Here is a 14,631-nt window from a genome sequence, read left to right on the forward strand (position 1 = left end):
CAACTACTTCTGCCTGCCAGGATCTTCATCAATACAGCTATCTACTTCAGTGAGTAACTAACCTTGTCAGTCTGTCTCACCTTCAGCTTCAGCGCTGCGAGTCCTCATCCGGGACTTCTCTACTACCTTGTGCAGAATACCACCTACATGAACTTGGGACTGGTCTCCTCTGCTGAGGACCCCTGGAATACTTCTACTGGGTTACCTCACTGCTGCCGCCCCTGGGCAGTACCACCAAGCGGTATAATAAATACGAATTCTCTGTGTCTGCGTGTATAGAGTCTAGCCTAGTACTGCAGTTCCTCATGGGGCTCCTCCCCATGGGAATGGTCATCACCGCAGTACCCAAGAATCCACTCCAACACCTCAAAACTATAACAAATTGCTAACTCCATGGATTCGGCTCAGCTCACTGCTTTGCAGGCCATTCCAGGCCTGGCCCAGCGAATCTCTGAACAGCAGAATTCGTTGGATAACTTGACTGTTGCCTTTAACCAGTTACATGCACAGATGAATACACCGACTACCACAGGTAAAGAAGTTACACCACAAGAAGTGACGGTCAAGACTACAGTGCCTCTATCTGCTCTAACATGTTTCTCGGGTGAAGTTTGGAAATGTAGAGGATTTATCAATCAATGTTGCATGCACTTTTCTCTGCAACCTAACCATTTTCTTACAGCATATGTCAAGACCACCTATATCTTTTCGTATCTGGACGGAAGAGCGTTGGCTTGGGCCTCACCACTGTGGGAGCGCAATGACCCTATCCTGAATGATCTTGCCGGGTTTCTTGAACTGTTCAAATCAGTATTCGATGACCCTGCCTGGTACTCGACAGCAGGATCAACCTTGGTTCATCTAAAACAAGGTAATAAACCTTTACCAGACTTTGTCATTGAATTCAAGATGTTGGCTTCTAAATTACATTGGGACCCTAGATGCCTGAAGATCCTCTTCTTTGAAGGCCTGAACTCCTGGTTGAAAGATGAGTTGGCAGCTTGAGAGATGCCTGAAACCTTAGCAGAACTGATGAAGTTGGCAAAAAGGATTGATCGCCGACTTCGCAACAAGGTTCAAGAGGTCAAGAGCCCCAGAAGACCACCTCAGGGAGAGACTCGAGTCAAGTCTGTACCCAGGCCTTTACCTCCAGGTCCTGTTGCGGGCAAAGAAGAACCAATGCAATTGGACAGCAGTCATTTGACTTCTAAAGAGAGACGAACTCGAAAGAGATTGGGACTATGCAGGTATTGTGGACAAGCTTGTCATGCTGTTCAAACATGCCCTATATGTCTGGGAAACTGGCAGACCTAAGTTCTGTGGGAAGACTCTTCTTAAGTCTAACAGCACCCTCTTCTCCGGTCTAAGCTGCTCTGCTGCTTCCTAGCTGCTGTGGGAAGCTTTCTCTCTCTGCCCTTTGGGGTCATTCATTTCTAACCTGGGTACCCGCTCCTCAGGGCCCTTATGCTTGTTTCAGGTACCTATCTGGGATACCGGGTACTCGATCCTCGAGGGCCTGCTCTCCCTACCATTACATGCCACCCTAAGTTCTAATGAGTGAGTCAGAGTCCTCCTGGGCAAAATTAATTTGCTGGGCACCTATACTAATTATGTCTGAGGCATACATTACTCCGACTTAGTGTGCAGTAATGCCATGGGCGCCTGAAGGCCCTAGGTAGCACTAAATGCGTGTCTGGCAAGACCGCAACATAGAAAATGCTTCAGCCAGCATGCCAATGACATTTTAGCTGTGGCCGCAGAAGAGCTATACATTCACCACTATACATTCACCACTAGTAAGCTCATTATCTCTTCAGTTGACAAGAATTTCTCTATCCCTAATGCTATTCACAGACTGCTTTATTCCCAGTGGAGCAGCAGACCTGCCATTCTCACAACACAGAAAGTGTTACAGCATTTGATGCTTGGCCTACAGGATAGCACCTCTTCCAGTTTCCCCAGAAGTGGTGACAAGCATGTGCATCAGCAAGGGCATGCAACCATGAAAGCATGAAAGGATGGAAATGTGTGCCGTTTGGCAAAGGAACTGTCAGCAAACAATTTGGGGCAGGACTGTTCAGCCTATATGCTTTCTCGGTGCTCATATTTTGCAGATGCACTGTAAGAGATTGTTGGTGTATGTAAAAGGGCAATAATTAGCATATATTAACTGGTCATACATATGTGCATACACCTGCACTGCTTAAATGTCATTGGTGCATAAGGCACAATGTGCTTGCACGTGTGTGACTTCTTTCTATCTGAGTAACGATATGTGTGAAGGGAGAGTTGAAGGCAGGAGGTTCAAACACACCTTATTTATTTATTTTATTTTTAATTTTTATATACCGAGGTTCTTGTATGAAATACAAATCACTCCGGTTTACATAAAACAGTGAAATGCCCCCCAAAAGGGGGGGGGTTCTTTACATAGAACAATAGAACAAAGTACAAAATGAACATCGTATAGTTACAAGAAACGTTTGAACTCAGAATCATAGTACAGTTAAAAAGACAGAATAGGATAACTCAATGAGGTAGCCCATGATTGAGTTTATCGTAGCGTCTGGGCAGCATTAAGGGACTGGGAAGGCTTGGTGGAAGAGCCAGGTTTTTAGCTTTTTTTTGAACTCCTGATGACCTGGTTCAAGTCTTAGATCTGGGGGGAGCGCGTTCCATTGGTGGGGGCCTGCTGAAGTTAGTGCTCGTTTGCTCAATGATGTTTTTGCCGGCGGGGCATACAGTGTGCCTTTGTATGCGCTTCTGATGGGTCTGGAAGATGTATGAGGTTGAAGTTGTGTGCTTAACATGATGGGGGCGAGTTTGTGTGTCACTTTGTAAACGATTGTGAGAACTTTAAAGAGGATCCTGTGTTTAATAGGAAGCCAGTGAAGGTTACGGAGGATTGGAGTGATGTGTTCTCTTTTGTTAGAGTTTGTGAGGATTCTGGCAGCGGCGTTCTGTACCATCTGTAAGGGTTTGATAGTATTTGTGGGGAGTCCGAGTAGAAGGGAGTTGCAATAATCGAGCTTAGATAGTAGGATGGATTGGAGTACTAGCCGGAAGTCAGTGAAGTGAAGGAGGGGTTTTAGCTTTCTGAGGACTTGCGGTTTTTAAAAGCAGTCCTTTGATATGTCATACAGGACCTTACCATTGTCCTGTATGACATATACCTTTGTACTTGATCGATGTGGATGCTGTAAGAGTGTTTACAAAATAAACTGTGACAGTGACATGAGATTGGTCGGTGCAAATGACACGTGAAGGCAGGACACAATCTAATCCTTAATCCGGCTTTCACTGAGCGTGATGTGCATCCTGCTGTAGGCTCACCAAGAAGCTAACACAACATACATGACATCACGATGGACAAGGCCCTTACCTTTTTCACTATATCTTTTTGAAATTGCATAGCTAGGTGTAGTTGGGTGTTTGTGTGTTGGGGTGCATGCAAACCACAAGAGGAAGGCTGGCTGGTAAGGAGCTGTGCGCCCAGTGTCTACGTTACCACATTGCAATGCCATACATACGTTTCAGTTCCTTGGAATAAGGCTATAACCATCCTATTCGGTCACTGAAACCTTTAACTGTGTACCTGTACGTTTCATATGTGCTTTCTTAAGGTTCACATTTATTTAACATTTATAACCCCGTAATGTGTGCGATAATGGCTTAACGCATTTGAAAAATGACCCTACATGATTGTAGTTTCTCAATGTCAGCCAAATGGCCAAAAAAGGATTATCATCAGTTTGTGGCTCAGATCTTACTTTTGACTGTAACCAGAAAGAAAGAGAAGTATTTTTGACTTGTTAATCAATTAAATTGCTTTCTTAAATGTCCATCAATGTTTTTTCTTTAAAGAATAATGGCTGATTGTGTTCTAGATTGTGATAAAGGCCTGCCTTATGATGTAATTGTATTGCAGGTAAGACTAATTGTAGAAAAGAAGAGATACACACAGTTTAGACTGCACATTATCTAGAAAAGAAAAAAAGTAAAAACTGTGAAAGTGCTTCCTTTATCTTTTATAAAATATGTTTTAAGCGAATTGTTGGTTTTATGATTTTCATTTACTATATTTTAGAATTTCCAGTGCTTACTACATGTATGTAATTGGCAAAAAAAAATATTTCTTGAGATGTCAGAAGGCTGCCTTCTGGAGACTGTGCCACAGGATGTCTCAGTCTTGCTGTCCTGAGCATCTCGCTGTGCTCAGTAGAGATATTTTGCAAACTGACCACATAAACCTATTGGTTCAACTAATGCATTTGGTAGTCAGTATAATTCATTTATTTAGTGAATGTGCTGAAGTTGTAATTATTATTCAATCTGATTCAGTAATATTGACAGTAAATCACTGAGGCCTGAAAGTCATTCAATGGCTGGCACTGTAGTGTAGTAGCGCACAGAGCTGCAAACCTGGAGATCACAATTTACATTTCCCTTAGTCACTATTCACTGTGACCTTGAGAAAATCACTTATCCCCCTTGCCTCCAAAAGATTATACGTTCTTTGTAGCAGGGATAGTGTAACCATTAAACTGTTTTCTACAGCTGACAACTTGCAGTCCAATATCCAGTAAACAACGGCTCAAATGAGGCCCTTATTCTGCCCCACCCTCCCCCACACACTTTAACATTCAATCTGAAGACTGCTTCAGAGAGACATTTTGCTCTCCTTCTAAAACCTACTGACATCTCCATGATCTACTATTGTGCTGTTCTTACCTACTTCCATTCTTGAGGGTTTTCTTTCCTTCCTATTTGTTTGTATATTATTTGGTCCATTCTTATCCATTCTGTAAGCTTATATTTGATACTAGCAACTGTACCCGTTCTACGCATGGGCGGCGAGCCTTTTTATTCCCCTCTTACCAACCAAGCTGTCTCTCGCACTCCCCCACACCCCCTCTCCTCTCTCGTACAGACATTCTCTCTCACCGGCATCCCCCTCCCCTCATATAGACTCCCTCTCTCTGAAACCCACACTCAAACATCCCCCACCCACCCTCTTTTACCTCCCATGCTCTCTGTCACACCCTCCCCACCCCCCTCTTACCAACCACGTTCTCTGTCACCCCCCTCTCTCACACACACATTCTCTCTCACCGGCATTCCCCCCCCCCCATGCTCTCTATCACACCCTCCTGCTGTCTCCCACCCTCCCCTCCCTGACACACATTCTCTCTCACCGGCATCCCCCCCCCATGCTCTCTTTCACACCCTCCTGCTGTCTCCCACCCTCCCCTCCCTGACACACATTCTCTCTCTCACCGGCAATCCCCCCCCCCCATGCTCTCTTTCACACCCTCCTGCTGTCTCCCACCCTCCCCTCCCTGACACACATTCTCTCTCACCGGCATCCCCCCCCCCCCCCATGCTCTCTATCACACCCTCCTGCTGTCTCCCACCCTCCCCTCCCTGACACACATTCTCTCTCACCGGCATCCCCCCCCCCATGCTCTCTTTCACACCCTCCTGCTGTCTCCCACCCTCCCCTCCCTGACACACATTCTCTCTCACCGGCATCCCCCCCCATGCTCTCTATCACACCCTCCTGCTGTCTCCCACCCTCCCCTCCCTGACACACATTCTCTCTCACCGGCATTCCCCCCCCCCATGCTCTCTATCACACCCTCCTGCTGTCTCCCACCCTCCCCTCCCTGACACACATTCTCTATCACCGGCATGCCGCGGGACCCGCACCGTTCGCAGCGAAGATGAAGGCCCGGCACGCCATTCGCGGCACACGGGGGCCTTCTATTTTCGCCTTGACCAGAAAATAGTAGCGGAGACCCCGGCATGCCGCGAACAGAGCTCGATCTGCGGCACACGCTCCGTTCGCGGCGAAGATGAAGGACTGGGGCGCGCCGATCGCGGCACACGGGGGCCTTCCCTTTTCGCCGCGAATGGCACGCCAGGCCTTCATCTTCACCGCGAACGGAGCGTGTGCCGAGGGACGCGCTTTGTTCGCAGCATACCAGGGTCTCCTCAGCTATTTTCAGCCTGTCCCGCGATGGCCGCTGCAGAATTCCCCCAGGAGTACCTCTTGTACCTGGTGTTGTCCAGGGAGCCGCCTGCACCCCAAGCCCGATACATTATAACGCCATCTATCGGCGGGCTGGGGAACATGCGCGAGCACTGACGGACACACTACCTACTTGTACAGTGTGTGCTGTTAGGACTACATCAAACTAAAATAAAATAATGGTCACTTAAGCAACATCACATGATACAAGAGCTATTAGCTAGCAGGGTTGTGCACAGCTAGATTTCATTTTGATTCATTTCTTTAACCCAAATTGCATTTCTTTAGTACATGCTTGGATATACACTCACAAGGTTAAAGCTGCTCGTAAGACAAAATCTTTTCCCACCCCAAACTCCACTCCCCAGATCGCCTCTTGCTGTCATGCCCAAAAATATGCACATACAAAAGTATGGTTTGACGCATACTGGATACACGGAGGCCCCTTGTTGATTTTTTAAAAAGCAGTTTACACACGTAAAACCAGGTTTTATGCTTTAAATCCTTTTGCAAATCAAGCCCTGATGGGACAATATGGGGAAGTTTTCAGGGGCAGTGAAGGCAGGCACAGTACCTGATCTGTTGCAAAATGGAAGACTTCAGTCTCTAGTGTTGCCAGTTGGGGATTTTTCACAAGTACTACAGGGAATAAGAAAAATATAAGAAAATTAGCACTCTGACAATATATATCAGTCACACTTTTAAACTTCAATGAGCCTGTATTTAAAATTATGGAATACAAATATTTTTAGAAACCACATTTTACAATATAAATGTTTTCATTTTAAAAATATATTTTCCCTCAAATATTGATCTGTTTTATGGAAGTAATAATACCTTCCAATATATCCAATTACGCTGTTATTAAAACCTTCTCCCATATACCTAACAATGCCCATAAGCATCAGTGTATTTTACATCATCCGTCATGGCACACATACAGCTATAACAATCAAAAGTAAACCCTCAAATAGATATTTGGAGCGGTGGTGACAGCCGTATCAATAATCAACCACTAAGGCAACTGTTCCGCCACACAGATTATGAAGTAAACATAGACACCAAAGGTGAAACAGAATTTTTTCACTCTCATTAACTGACCTCATACATGGGCATATTTTGTAATGCTAGATAGCATGAAAGATGATACGCCAACTGGTATAATCATAGGTCGAATATGAGCATTTTTTTTATGCTTAGTGAGACAGTCTAATGCACCAGAAAAATTTCATAAGAAATTTATGAAAGTATATTTCCAAGTTGCAATAAATCCAATAATTTTGACTTAACTTTCTGGGCATATTTTGTAATGCTAGATAGCATGAAAGATGATACGCCAACCGGTCTAGTCATAGGTCGTATATGAGCGTAAAAAAATGCTCATATACAACCTATGATTATAAACTGTGTTTGTGCGCCTGAGTCTAGCCTAGTACTGTGGCTCCTCACGGGGCTCCTCCCTGTGGGCACGGTCATCTGCCACAGTACCCAAGGATCCATCCAAACACCACTTATTCATAACAGTGCACAGAGAAGAGGGAGCCCTCTAGCAGCAGGTGTCAGGGTTGGTGCACCCCCTCTTTCCAAGAGTGTGCTTAGTTACACATATCTGTAACCCCAGACTGCCATGAATAGATTCTAAACCATCTTGGCCAACCAAATCCCCTCATTGGACAGCAGATCTTCCATCTCTTAAATAATCTCAATAAGAAATACAACAGTCTTGCTGAATTTCCCACCTCACTGAATCCCATTCCCTAGATTCATCAAAATGCTATAATATCGCATGGATAACAGCTGCGGTAAAAAAAAACAGGAGATAGTGAGAGAGAGCGAGAGAGAGAGAGTGACTCTATAAGGCTTAATCATAGTATTCAACTATTTATATCACTATAGGAGGGCCAGCTAATAACTTGAGGAGAGTTGTTGGTACTGATTTAGGGTTTAGGGGCCAGTTTTACAAGCAGAGTGAGACGTACAAACAGCACAGTACACCTCGATGAAGATTTAACGTCATTTGGACTAAGAAAGTCTCACAAAGTTGAGATTTCTACTATGTTCTCTCACCCTAGCTTGATGGACTCTCTCTTGTCCCAAAAGACGAGTGAGGTTTAAATTCCTTGCATTAAATAGGTCTAAAAATGTGCATGTATCTTTGATGCACATACCTCTCTTATTAAATATGTAAATGTGCACTTACTGGCTGACTCCCTTTCTGACCCCATCTCTCATGCCCTCAAAATGCCCTCTCTTTGCATGCATTCGTTAACTTAGGCAGCCCTGATTTCCCTCCCTTTCACCCCATCCATCACCTTTACAGCCCGCCACCAAAACACCACACCACACTTTGTTCATTGGTATAACAGGGCCGCAGCATTATTACATATTTACATGTGTGACATTATGGGCTGCTGAACCATTTCTGATTTCTCCACCTGTGGAGCCCTCTCATTCCTCTACTGCCCCACATCCTGTCATCCGGGACTAGCCAGACCCACGGTTGCGGTTGGCGCAGCCATCCAGGACCAGCCCGCACTCCACACCGTCACTTTCCAGGCTGGGTGACAGTCAGCACCTAATATCATCCTTGCCAAACTACTCTTTCGTGCACCCTCTGACACCCCCAGCTGCAACATAAGCAACACTTACCCCTTTTACAAATGCTTCCCCGCAATGAAAACCCAATTTAGTATTATTGCTAGCCAAATGAAAAGTGGGTGGGTGGGAGCAGGAAAGGACAAAGAGAGCGAGTCACCATGTTTCACCCCCTTTTATACCCACTTGCTGACCGGCCTCCACCCTTGACACTTCCCCTTCATCCTGTGTCCAGGAGGAAATGACTCTCGCAGGTAGAGGGAGCAGGGGGAGCCCCCTCCTCTCAATGGGTGGCAACGGCACCTAATTAACTCTGCCTGCCCAAGAACCCCAGCCTGGGGAGGGGGCTTCTCCTTCTAGAAAACATTGGTAGCAGATGCATATTGCCACCCTTATACAAATTCACTTAGGGGCCGATGCAATACAGTGCGTTCAGCCGAGTGCACTGATTAACCCGCTGTCGGATGCTGGTTAAATAGGCGCTAATCCACCCCCTAATGCAATAGCGGGATTAGCGCCTATTTAATGTGCATCCAACGTGGAGTGAATAGGTCAGCGCTCTTCACATGCAAATGCACGTGAATGAGGCTATTACTCATTCACTCCAAATGCAAAAAAATAAATGTGCGTCTCAGATGCACATTTATCGCTCAAATATTAATGTCTGCCTGGAGCAGGCGTTAATAGCTGAGCGCACTGAAAAAAAGTACAGAAAAGGAGAAAAAAACTGCTTTTCTGTATTTTTTTTAAAGTAAAAAAAAACCTCTGCTGGCCGCTTTGAAGGCTGACGCCGATATACTCGGCATCAGTTTTCATAACCAGCCGGCTGCAGTAATGAAAACCGATACTGATAAGCCGGCTTCGCTTTTCATAACCGGCTGACTGCAGTTATGAAAACAGACGCCGAGTTTATCGGCATCGGTTTTCATAACCGGTAACCGCGGGTTCGCGCTAGCAAGGTGGCGCTAAGGTTGAAATAGCGACCCCAGCGCCTCCTTGCTAGCGCAATCCCCTAATTTTTTTATTGCCTGGCGCCTCCCTTGCGGGCGCCATGTGTGCGCTAAGAAAACGGGCGCTGAAAAGTCAGCGCCCGCTTTCCGCAAATTTTATTGCATCGGCCCCTTAGTCCAAGCCATTTATGTGTGTATTAGCCAATTTTATCTGAATGAACCTTGCATGCATTTTTGAAAATTCATCCCCAAAAGTATATATTTTAGATAAGAAAAAATGACAATACTCATATTGCTCAGTAATCTGTTTATTTCAGAGTGAGTTTTGAGGTAGAAATAAACAAAAGCTTAGTAACTCAGGGCCCTAAACTGGTGTATCCTAATTGCTAATGTAATATGGTTTGAGCACGCAATAAGGTTTGTCCTCTCTCACATTAAATCTCATTTTTGCTTAGCACAGGCCCCTTTATCTGTGCACTTGGCCAAAGCAGCTGTCAATCAACTACAGGATTGTCCTTTAATTCATGCCACAGAAATCTCACAAAGTCAACCGCCTGAGGGGGAAAAAAAAACAACTTTTTTTTTTGTCACATTTTGTTATATTCCTTAGTAATTTCACAATTTCTCAGCTCTCTGATCAGTTTAAGGCACCTGACGAACTGCTGGAAACCACCAGGTATCCTCCGAAGTATTTTCACACTGCTCAAAGCCAATTTAAGTTCAGCTCTTTCATGGAGCATTTGTGCCAGGATCAAATAATTTATGTCACTGGAAACCTGAGAGGCAATGGCTTTCCATTACTGTAACCCAGATGTGGCAAATGAGTCCAGGGAAATCCTCCCCTAAAAGATCATAGCAGGTCAGAAATGGGGGGGTGGTGAAACAAACCCAGAACATGAGCGCCTTTTATTTCCTGTGCAGCTGGGGCTCTCTGAAACAGCTGCGCATCTTCCGTGACGTGAGCTTTTAATTCCTTTTCTGGTTTAAACAGGGGGAGGAGGGGGTTAAAAGAGGTCTATATACACTAAAGCTCAGCAGGAAAACTAAGACCGTTTACCATGCAAAAAAAAACCAAAAACCCAGGAGGTGTGTGCTGTACACAGAGGGCTTGGAGTGCACACTAAACTGTTCTGAAAAGGCAGTGTGTTCATGCTAAAATTACTGAGCATGTGCATATAAATGAAGAAACCTCAGATGCAAGACAGGCTTTAGTGAGTGCATGCTAAGCAGCGTGGAATGCCCTCTTCCATGAGCTATTTAGCTCAGATTTGCTAAGCCCTATGATTAACACCTGCCTCAGACCAGGTGTTACATTTTTAGGCATGCAGGTTCTTGAAAGGGATCCGCTGCCAACGCGCACTGCGGCGATTGAAAGACGCTGATCTGACACTCCAAAATGTAGACAGGATGAGAATTTTATTGTCACTAGCAAAGAGCCATTCCACAATTGATTGGCAGGATTATAATTATCATTGCTGTGACCAATGTCATTTATTTAATTATATATAGGCCTTTCATATTCCACTTTTTACCACGGATGGCTAGCTTCAAGGCACATTATACAATTTAGACACATACCCCTTAACTGGTTATTGTCTATTTACAAAGCTATGATAAGTGTTTAACATGTGAAAAAAAAAGGCTGTTGATTGTGTGATGCACACTTATCATGGCAATATTGTGCGAAATTTTCTATATCACTCAATTCCCCCCCCAAAAAAGCTCCGTATTTTGCATGCATAAGATTTGCAAATGCATGCAAACCAGTTCATATATATCTAAATCTATGCAAATAAAATAATATGGTTTGCCACAAACAATACAAACCATGTTATTTCCTGAAAAGATATCTACAACTCAGGTGATGTAGCTAAACTCCACGGGAGCTTTGGGAGAGTAACACATGCCCTGATGCTCCTAAGCTGAAATTTAAAGGGCCACTATGGCCCAAAAAACTACCCCTCCACAATGTTAAAACATCCCAGAGGTCTCACAAGACCCCCATCCCACCCCACCCCCACCACTTCTTGAGGCAGCTCAAAAGTAACACTAGCTAAAAAAATTAGCGAAGTTGAGCAGCAATGTCCCTCCTCTTGAACCAAATGTCACTCCATGATCCAAAGGTCCCCCTTAGAAGTCACCCATCTCCCCCCTTAGAAGTCACCCAAATCCCTCAACCCCCTCCCATACCAAACAATATGTCCCTGGCAGTCTAGTGCTTTCCCTGGTAGTCTAGTGGAGCCTGGATCACCCCCTAGACTCTGGGCTGGTCACTGCAATTTTCCAAAATGTCGCCGGTTGGCTTTTGCCCCTATCACATAATACTAGCACTACTAAGGGGGCCTTTCACCTGTTTTCATGGGACCATATTTCTTCATGTTACCACCAGCACAGGGCTCCAACCGACTCTGCTTCAACCCTATAGGATATTGCAGAGGTTCCCAACCTGGGGGTCCACAAGACCATCCCAGGGGGGTCCTCCAGAAGGCATGCAAGAAAGGTTAGCTGGGGAGAAAATGAGTGGGCTGCTGCTACCTGTAATTCGTTGAGCTGCTGCCACAGGCCAGGAGGGGCGAGACTAGGGCTTATTATGGGCCCAAAAACTCCACCCCAGATTACTACAGACCCAGAAGAGGAGGACAGAGAAGGAACATTTGCACCCATTAGAAGCCTCAAACCACACTGCTGCAATGTTTAGCAGAGGTGGGAAAAAGAAGGACCAATTGCAGCCCTCAAGAATCATCACACCCCACTACTGCACTTTCGGACCGATACAGTAAAGTCCGCGGGAGAGCGGGTGAACGCCCCGCTCTCCTGTGCGCGCGATTCACTATTCAAATTAGCCCAGCGGTAAAAACAGGCAAAAGGAGGCGCTGGGGACACTAGCATGTCCCTAGCGCCTCCTTTTGGACCAGAGCATCGGCTGTCAGCGGGTTTGACAGCCGACGCTCAATTTTGCCGGCGACGGTTCTCGAGCCCGCTGACAGCCAGGGGCTTGGAAACCGGACGCCAGCAAAATTGAGCGTCCGGTTTTTGACCCGACAACCGCAGACCGACTTCAAATTTTTTTTTTTTACTTTTGGAAACTTTCGGGACCTCCGACTTAATATCGCCATGATATTAAGTCGGAGGCTGCACAGAAAAGCAGTTTTTACTGCTTTTCTGTGCACTTTCCCGGTGCCCGAAGAAATTAGCGCCTACCTTTGGGTAGGCGCTAATTTCTGAAAGCAAAATGTGCGGCTTTTGCTGCACATTTTTCCTTTCTGAATCACGCGGGAATACCTATAGGGGTAATGCTAGCGTGTCTAAAACGCGCGTCTAATAGCAGTGTACTGTATCGGCCCGTTTGTGAGGATGTGGGGGAAGTTGAGGGGACAATTGCAGCTGTCAGAACTTTTGTAACACTAAGAAAAGGAGAGGAAGGCTGGGTTATCACAGTGGTGGGGAAACATTTTCCATTACTGCCACATGCTCTGCTATCACAGAGAGAGAGAAGGCAAAGCTGCACTAGAAAAGTGAGAATAGCTCAAAGAAAGAAAAGAGGAAATGAACTGGGTTGACAGTATGAGAGGAAAGACAGAGGGGAGAAGGAATGAGACAGGAATGAAGGAAGAAATGGAGAATAAAGAGGAAGACAGGAATCCATGATTGACCTGGTTAAAGGATGTGAGTGTGGATGGCAGCAGGACCCTCCCAGGAATCATGCTAGACAGAGGTAGAGAGAACAGGAGAGATAGTAGGGATGTACAGCAGGGACGGATTCGTCCCATTCGCTATTCGGATTGGTCGGGACCCAAATCTGTTGCATCCGTTCTCGGGGACCCCGATCTGTTCATTAGTTACATATGTATTCGTTTCCCAAAAAAAAACCCATCCCAACCCTTTAAATTTAATTTACTACATTCCCCCACCCTCCTGACCACCCCCCCCCCCCCCCAAGACTTGCCAAAAGTCCCTGGTAGTCCAGCGGGGGTCCTGGAGCAATCTCCTGCACTTGGGCTGTCAGCTGCCGGCATTCAAAATGGTGCCGATAGCCTTTGCCTTTACTATGTCACAGGGGCTACCGGTGCCATTGTACGGCCCCTGTGACATAGTAAGGGCAAAAGGCTAATCGGCGCCATTTTGAATTACCGGCAGCCGACGGCCCGAGTGACAGATTTTGCTCCAGGACCCCCGCTGGACCACCAGGAACTTTTGGCAAGTCTTGGGGGGTCAGGAGGGTGGGGGTTTATTCATTAGCGATATGTTGTATTCGTGGGGGTTCACCATACGTTTCGTGACCCCCCACGAATACAAACTAATATGGCTATATATGGCCAGATTGCCAATACGTTGCAAACGAATTTACACCCCTAAGGGATAGAGGACCATAGTCCAGGAAGGAGGAAGGGAAAGGTGACCACCAGGAATCAAGAAGGAGGTGGAAAGAGACATTAAACATTAAGTTATTTTGGAGGAAACAGACAAAGATTGAGCTCTAATAAGTTTTATTTCCTTTGAAAAGCAGGTTATTGTTTTGCTTTTTCTAAAATGTAAATTATTTAGCGACTAATATTTTCTGTATAAGTTTGAAAGAATCATAAAAGAAAATAATAAAGTATAAAAAAAATCAGACTAAAAAGAGGTCAATTTTCAAAACTTTTATGCATGTAAAAAGGACCCTTGAGGGTAAGAGCACCTGAGGGGGGGAGGCAGGGCTGGGTTTAGGGAAGGGAAGTCCATGCAGGGATGTAATTCTGAAACCCTTGGGTAGACTTCCACACATGTCTTTTGCACCTGCTTCAAAACACATGAAAAGTATGCAGAAACAAGACTGCTGGCTTTCCCCCACCTGCCCGAGTTTCAAAAGAAAACTCCGTGGACAGTTTCCTTTTAGAAAATTTGATTGCAGGTCTGCAGGTATTGGGGCTGATTTTCTGCCAAATTGTACCAAGTTGTCAACCTGGAACGTTTTTGAACTTGCTTCTATTTCCCCATTGCAACCGGATTGGAAGGTGGAATGGATTCAACCTTCAGTTATGAAGAGCAAATTTTAAAGAGCATTGGAAATTGCCC

At 45.4% G+C, this 14,631-nt stretch overlaps 1 protein-coding gene across 3 annotated transcripts in view; it reads right to left on the reverse strand.

Annotated features, from left to right (window-relative positions):
• NCALD (neurocalcin delta) overlaps nt 1-14,631 on the reverse strand; it is a 757,024-nt gene that overhangs the window by 276,538 nt on the left and 465,855 nt on the right. For all 3 annotated transcript variants that reach the window (XM_029591831.1, XM_029591833.1, XM_029591830.1), the window contains one exon: nt 6,606-6,670. The gene's annotated coding sequence lies outside the window, so the exon portion shown is untranslated. The remainder of the gene's footprint in view (nt 1-6,605; nt 6,671-14,631) is intronic.

Source organism: Rhinatrema bivittatum, chromosome 2 (genome assembly GCF_901001135.1).
Source record: "Rhinatrema bivittatum chromosome 2, aRhiBiv1.1, whole genome shotgun sequence".
Taxonomy (NCBI): Eukaryota; Metazoa; Chordata; class Amphibia; order Gymnophiona; family Rhinatrematidae; genus Rhinatrema; species Rhinatrema bivittatum.